The sequence below is a fragment of the Lathyrus oleraceus genome, chromosome 1, assembly GCF_024323335.1.
Source record: "Lathyrus oleraceus cultivar Zhongwan6 chromosome 1, CAAS_Psat_ZW6_1.0, whole genome shotgun sequence".
Lineage (NCBI taxonomy): Eukaryota > Viridiplantae > Streptophyta > Magnoliopsida > Fabales > Fabaceae > Lathyrus > Lathyrus oleraceus.
Window position 1 is genome coordinate 324,521,183 of NC_066579.1, and position 8,641 is coordinate 324,529,823.

The window sequence follows — 8,641 nt, forward strand, 5'->3', positions numbered from 1 at the left end:
GACCCTTGTGGACATTTGGAGGGCCATGGAAAAGAGTTTCACCCAAAGAATCAGAAATAAACTGATTTTATACTAAACCCTAATTTTAGGGCAAAATTGATCAGGAATTGGTTGCACTGCTTGCCAATGGATCTTTCTGAGATAATTGTGAGTCTTCCTAGGCCAAGATGCCTCTCCAATCATGACATGGATAAGCTCCTCTACTTCAAACCAAACATTGCCTGTTGCAGGTAGCCATGAAAGCCTAATTTCCTGATTAAATCCAGATGAATACTCTGATAGCTCTGAATCCTTCACTGATGAACTAAGGAACAAAATAGGACACCTGGAGTCCCCTGAGACCCTTGAGACTTGTATACTTAGAGAATGAAGTCCAATTCTCAATCTTGCTTTGTGTGGGCTCCTTCTGTTAAGGAGTGATCAATCAAAACCTGATTTCCAAGTCACTAATGCAGTATGCAATGAGTATGACCTAGTATGATGCCAATGAAGTGTAAAACATAATCCCATGCTCCTAGGAAAAATGAAGCGTAAATTTTGGGGTATTACACCTTGTGAATACCACGTTTGCATCGCGTTTGACTAAGGACCACATGGAACGCGTGTTTTGAATCATCAGATATGCCACCTCAATTAATGAGGGAGATCTGATGGTCCACGTATTTTTGAATTTTCTGAATTTCATTTTAATTCCATTTTCTTCAATAATTCATAATAAATTTAATATTGATCCAAAAAATATGGGACTTTCACCAAAAAAATTCCAATATTTTTCTCTTTCATATTTTGAATTAAAATTATTTTTTGGATCATTATTAATATTTTTAATGTATTAATTGATTTTTCATTTGTTTTTAATTATTTAAAAATATTTTTAACTGTCCAAAAATTATGAAATTTTTCCTCCAAGGTCCCTTGACCTTGTTTGACCTATGATAACTCTCATGGCCATTTATTTGGTGTTTTGATGAGATTTTAGGATTTGGACAAAACATATTTAAATTTAATGCATTATTTTACTATTTTTAATTGAATAAATGTCATTTTAATTGTGTTGACCATTTGTATTGAATTAATTGAGTTTCTTATTTGTTGTTGGGCCTTGGTCAAGGTTGATTTGACTTTGTTAAGTTAATATCATTGAATTTAGGGGATTAATGGAATGTACATTCCATCTCCCAAAATGAATGAATGATATTAATTTGGTAAGAGTCCTACTTTGACCAATTTGGGATCTCATTCATCCCTTCCCTCTTCATCTAATTCCCCTTCTTCATCCATTCATTTCCAATTGGCCAATGACATCTCAGAGTCCTAATGCTAGTTGATTGAAAGATTAACATGAGTATGGATGAGATTAGGCCACATCTTTTGCATATTTTTTTGTGTGTGGTATGTTTAATGAGCATAATTCATGAAACTATGTCTCTAACATGCATTAACACTAAAAGTCTATTGTCGGACCTCAAATAGTTGTGACTTCTATATAAGTCCAATTATGATTGCTTAAAATAACGCTAAATTTGTGACACAAAAGGCATAAGCATTCTAGTAGGTGAGATTATAAGTCTCCCCTCTTTCATGGTATTCTGTGGAAACTTGTCCTTCTTTCCTTCCTTTGGAAGATGTTTTGGTTCAAGGATCCATGCTTGTGGCAAGTGGGTTGAGTGTTCTCCAAAGAATGCTTTGAAATCAAAAGCAAAACAAAACTAACCACTAACTTACTAAGTATTAACTTTTACTTTCAAGCTTTTACACTTAATGCAATTTACTTTTAGCACTCTATTATCATTTGCCATTATACATATCGTTCTAATTATTTATGTTAATGTAATTTTCCCTTTGTACACTTGGACCATATTGTGTGATATTATCTTGTTTTTTCTTGTGTACTTTGCTTGTTTGTGTGGTCTTTGACCATTAATGCACATAATAATAACAAAAACCCTAAAAGACTTTTGAGTGGACTGTTCGTTTGATCTTGCCCAATTGGACTTAGAACTTAGGCAACATTCCTTTGCTAATGGACTTAGCCAATGCCAATTTGTTGAAGAACCAAGTACTTGCAATTTGAATTCATCTGATACATCATTCAAGATCCCTCTAGTTCATCTGCAACATTGATCACTGTTAAGCTGTTATGTGAACCTGTGACTTGTGGATTTCATCTGCTACATAGGCTATTTTGAAGAAGATCATGACTTGGATAAGCTTGAATGAGGCCATGATGCCTTTGTTCTTCAAGATTGATATAATTGTGCCTTTGTGTTGCTTGATTCTAAAAGTCCAAGGGAATTATGGGTTTCTATTGACATACTTGTCTATTGGATTGCTCCCATTTGGTCAGATCTTTTCAACTTTAAACTTTTAAATTTTTATGCATAGGGTAGTCTCTTCATCTTCTCCCCATTTCTTTAATTTCAAAATATCTCCCTCCATTTTTCAAAACCCTCTTTGTGTGAACTATTTTTGTGCTAAACTTAGACCACTTTTGCAAAAGATAGAAACTTTGGCCTTATGCCATTGCATTTTCTAACTTATTCTCTTAAATCAAACTTTTAAATGAATTTAACTATACTTGACTTAAACTTTCAAAAAAGCCAAAAAGAACTAAATCATTCAACCCATTTTAGGCCTTTGTTCCTTTCAAAATTAAATTTTGTTAAAACCAACACACTCATTTTGAAATTTATAGCACGAACTACGAGGTTTTGATCCCTCATTTTTATGTTGGTACGTAGGCACAAGACCGAAGGTCTTGTCAAACACAAAAATATAATTAATGAATTCTTTTCTCATCCCCCATTCTATTTGTTTGTAAACATCACTTTGTACAAAATACATATGCACACAAAAAGGACTCCCTAGGAGTACCTAAGACACTTTAGGTGCTAACACCTTCCCTCTTTGTAACCAACCCCCTTACATGTGGTCTCTGACTTTTATTAGTTTTTATTTGAAAACTTCTTATTTTTGGGGTTTTGTTCGTACTTTTTCCCTTTTCCCTTGGAAACAATAAAAGCGTGGTGGCGACTCTTGTTAATTGATCTCTAGCTTGTCAATAGCTTGATGATCATGAATTTCCCGCTATAGACCTCAACATGAAAGTTGTTTGGAATGTCATTCTAGAGAATTTTTTCTCTTGGAATCATTTTCATATGACAAAAATTGTAGGAGATAGGGTATAGGGAACCCTAGTTTTGATTAGATGAAATCCTCTTGTCAACCACCATCAACCAACTTGCTAACTTGTAATTATCTTGACTTTTAGGACTCATGGAGGATGATATCTGCATAAGATGATGAAATTTGAAGTGTCCCCTGAAATATTTGATCAATTGGTGAAGAAGTTTGTTGAAGAAGTTACACAAGATACCCAAATGAATTAGGGTTTCCAAGGCAAACCAACTCCAAGCTCATGATGAATTCTTGATAAAAATAACATGTGAAGACCATGGGGATCTATATATGATGCTTAGAGCCATAGTAAACCAATCTTGATAGAGCTCCTTGCATTGAGGGTCTTAAACCCTATATGTGAGCTTGATAGATCAAAGGTGAGCACATGCCCTACCTACAAAAGAGTTAGTTTATACAAAGACATATTTTTGGTATTTTGGTTAGTAAAATGTTAAAATACAAAGTATGATACAATCACATGATGTATGGTGATCTCTCCCAATTCAAACCCAATGAATGCGGGGTAAGGAGGGTGCCAAGGTGTGATCCCAATGCTAATGCATATGATGAGATAGCATGAGGGATCTTAGGGTCAAAATGGAGGTCTTACATAACTCAGTGGGGAAGAAGAAAGGATAACTTTTTCTACTTAAGAGGTTGACACTCTACATTAAAGGAGGACAGACACACCAAATCTGCAAGGGGAAGTGATATCACATAAGCAAGGGATCATGAAAATTTGGTCAATATGTAAAAATGCATAATGAAATATATAATGCTATGCTTATGGATGTATATGAATGAGTATGTATATGGTTATGCTAAAAAACGAGCACAAAGGATAGAAAGATGAAGATCCAATCATCACAGCTAGATACTAGGCTAATCTGAACAAGATGGGAACACCAACTGGAGAACCTGCTAGCGATGAAAATAGATCATCGAGGATATAATTCTTGTCTTCAAATACTCAATTCCCTGGGGAGTAGCACACAACCATGTACTCAAGGAAGATTGGGGATATCACAATCCAAATCAATACTCAACTCTGGTTGTAAAGACATGAAGAACATGCATCAGACCAAAAATTGCCAAAGACTCAACACTCAGAGGAAATGAAGAATTTATACATCAGTAGCAATCACGGGGATTAAAACAAATCTAACTTCAACATTCGACTCTCAGGAGAGGAGGAATAACTGCTAGGTGATAAGAAATGATTTAACAAAGATCTTGCTTAAAGCTCAAACTCTCTAGGAGAGGAGGGAATACAGCTTGGCAACTTCACAGGGGACAAATGCACTGCTGAGGATATCAACCAACATGCTAAGGATAAGAGAGGTTTGCTGAGGACCCATATCTCAAGCCGAGGGATATATATATATATATATATATATATATATATATATATATATATATATATATATATATATATAAACTTCATAGCAATAAGTCAATGTTGCGAGGGATTTTAGGCCAATACCATATCAAATGGAAGACAACTCTACAGAGGACAACTACATCAATATTACTCAAAATAAAATATTGTCTGAATGGGTAGAGCTTTCATCAAAAGAGGAAACTCTGCGGGGAATCATCATCCCAACAAGAGGCAAAACTCTGAGTGGGGAACCAGTGAGAAGATCAACTCCAAAATCAACTTTGTGGGTACTTCACTAGGGATAAAAATCTTCCAGGATAAATCATTCATCACACGAGGATGCAATCAGAAACATATTCCTCAAAAGGAAAACAAATCAGTCACAAGACTCTTCTTGGAGATTGAGAAATAAACCAATCCCAAGATATTGAGTATCGGTCAGGCCTACAAGAACTCACAAAGGGAGAAACAATGTCACGGCTATGCAACAATAAAATAAAGGTGTTTCGGGGATCTGAAAACCAAATAAAAGTTTTACCGGAGATCCAGGGTTCAATCACAGAACATGCAAATCGAGGATGAAAATCCACAAAGGCCCTCAGCTGGATAAAGATAATGCACTACAAGGAGAACAACACATCAGCTACACCGGGGATAAACATCAAACTTTTGGGGGAGAAAACACTTCCAAACATTGCTTGGGGAAGGCAAAAATGTTTCACGCGTCAAGACTTACCGTTCTCAGATTGTCGTTGACATTCCTTTTCGAATTCAATGTTCTTAAAGTAAATGCCTTATTATTCCATAAAAATGGTTATTCATTAATTAATTTATTTCAAAATTATCATCATAAAAATACAATTTTTTAAAACAGAAACAAATGAGAATAACAAATAATTAGATAAAGGCTTAACTTTATTTAATAGAATGGTAGTCCGTAAAAAGGCAGAACTCCATGGATCTTTACAAAGTTTGAAAATGGTAATATACATGGAAAATGGCTACATTGAATACAATGACCACTACTCTCCTTACCAACTTTGAGATCCAACTGTGCTTTGTCCTCGGTTGAGAATGATGAATCAGAACCAACTGACTGACAGTGTTGCTTCAACGATCAGGTCTATCCGAATGCAGTTACTTGCCATAATCCCAAATTTTTACCTAGATAGCCCCAAGGTGGGGTACTCAATCTACCAGGATGATTTTTCTTTTTTATGTCTCTAATTTTTTCCTAGACCTCCCTTTCGGGTTTTCAATCCACCGAGACGCTCATTTTTGCCTAAGCCGTCCTTTCGGGTTTTCAACTTAGCGAGTTGTTATTTTCTTTTTTAGGCGAAGTATTTCTTGAGTGCATCAGCATTCACTAGACGAGTGAACTCTTCACCATCCATAGTTGTAAGAATCAATGCACCACCTGAGAAGGCTCTCTTAATAACAAATGGACCTTCATAATTAGGATTCCATTTGCCCCTAGATTCAGGTTTGAAAGATAATATCTTTTTGAGCACGAGGTCACTTTCTTGGAACATACGAGGCTTGACCTTCTTATCAAAAGAATTCTTCATTCTCTGCTGATATAACTGACCATGACACATGGCAGTTAATCTCTTCTCTTCAATCAAATTCAACTGATCATATCTGTTTTGACACCATTCAACTCCGGTCAACTTGGCTTCCATCAATACAAGCAATAATTGGATCTCAACTTCCACCGGGAGCATAACTTCTATGTCATAAACAAGAGAGAAAAGGGTTTCCCTTGTCGAAGTGCAGACGGATGTACGGTACCCATGTAAAGCAAATGGGAGCATCTCATGCCAATCTTTGCACGTCACAACCATCATTTGGATAATCTTCTTGATATTCTTATTTGTAGCTTCAACATCCCCATTCATCTTGGGTATGTGTAGAGAATAATTATGATGTGTTATCTTGAAGTCTTTGCAGAGATCTCCAAGTAGAGGTAAATTCATGATCATCAAGCTATGGATAAGATAAACGTCAATAAGATGTTTTCAAATTAAAATTAATAAAATTCCAGAGATTACAGGTAAGGGTGTTGGTTACACAGAGTGAAGGTGTTAGCACCCAAAGTGTCCTATGTACTCCTATGGATCCCTTTCTTGTGTGCATATGTGTTTTTGTACAAATGTTGTTTGCAAATAAATGGAATGGAGGGGATGAGAAAAGAATTCATTAATTATATTTTTGTGTTTGGCAAGACCTTCGGTCTTGTGCCTACGCACCAACATAAAAATGAGGGATCAAAACCTCGTAGTTCGTGGTATCAATTTCAAAGTGGATGCAGTGCTTTTTAATAAAAATTTAAGTTTGAAAGGCACAAGGGCCTAAAAATGGTTTGAATGAGTGTTAGTTCTTTTTGGCTTTTAAATTTTTAAATCAAGTATAGTTAATATCACATACAAAGTTTGATTTAATAAGATGAGTTTACAAATACGATGGCATAAGGCCAAAGTTTCTAATTTGCAAAAATTGTCAAAGTTTAGAGTTGAAAAGATCTGACCAATGGGCTACAATCCAATAGACAAGAATGTCATATAGAAACCCAAATTTCCCTTGGACTTTAGAATCACACAACAATCAATACACAAATAGCAATCTGAAAAGCAAGGAATCAAATAAAGATAGCCACATCCAAGCTTAACAATCCATGATCTTCTTCAAGTTTTGCATATGTAGCAGATGACTTCAAAGGATGGCATAAGTCACGGGTTCAAAATAACAGCTTCACAATGATCATGTTGCAGATGGACTCAAATGGACCTTCACTTTTTGTATAAGATGAAGTTTCAATCCACAAGCATTTGATTTCATGAAAGTTGGCATTGGCCAAGTCCTTTGCATTGGGAGTGTTGCCTAAATTCTAAGTCTAATTGTCTCGGATCAAACCAACAGTCCACACAAGATATTTTTAGGGTTTTTGTTCTTATTATGTACATTAATGGTCAAAGACCACACAAACAATCATAATATGTCACAAGATATGGTCCATGTGGACAAAGTGAAAATGACATTAACATAAACAACTTGAATGGTATGAATAATGGAAAATGAATAAAGCTTTAAAAAATTAAAGTGCATTAAAAGTAAATGACTTGAAATAAAAATTTAGTTGTTAAGGAGTTAGAAGTTAGTATTGCTTTTGCATTGCTTTTGTTTTTAGTTATTTTTTGGAGAACACTCAACCCACTTATCACAAGCATGAATCCTAGAACCAAGACATCTTCCAAAGGAAGGAAAAAAAGGCCAAGTTTTTACACAATACCATGAAAGAGGGGAGACTTACAATCTCACTAACTAGAATGCTATGCCTTTTTCTGTCAAAATTTAGCACTATGTTAAGCAATCGTAATTGGACTTATTTAGAAGTCACAACTATTTGAGGTCGGGCAATATAATTTTGGTGTTAATGCATGTTAGAGACATAGTATAATGAACTATGCTCATGAAACATACCACACACAAAAAGAATATTCAAAGTGGGGGACCTAATCTCATACATACTTATGTTGATTTTGCAATCAACTAGCCTTAGGATATGGAGGTATTATAGGTCCATGACATGAATGCATAAAGGGGAATAAGATGAAGAGGGAGGGGGAATGGATCAAACACATATTGAACAAAGAAGGACTTTTTCCAAGTTAAGATCATTCATTCATTTTGGGAGATGGAATGTAAATTCCATCAATCCCCTAAATCCAATGATCTTAACCTAGCAAAGTCAAATCAACCTTGACCAAGGCCCAACAACACAAGTCACTCTCACAAAGTCAATTAAAATGGCTCTACACAATTAATTTGGCATTTAATCAATTAAATATAATAAAAATAATGCTTTAAATTAAATATGGTTTGTCAATTTTGTAAAACCTCATCAAAACACCAAAGAAATGGCCATGAGATTTATCATAGGTCAAACAAGGTCAAAGGACCTTGGAGAAAAAAATTCAAAATTTTTCGAAACCTAAAAGTATTTTTAAACAATTAAAAATATTTAAAAAATAAATTAAATCATGAAAAATATTAATAATGATCCAAAACATAATTTTAATT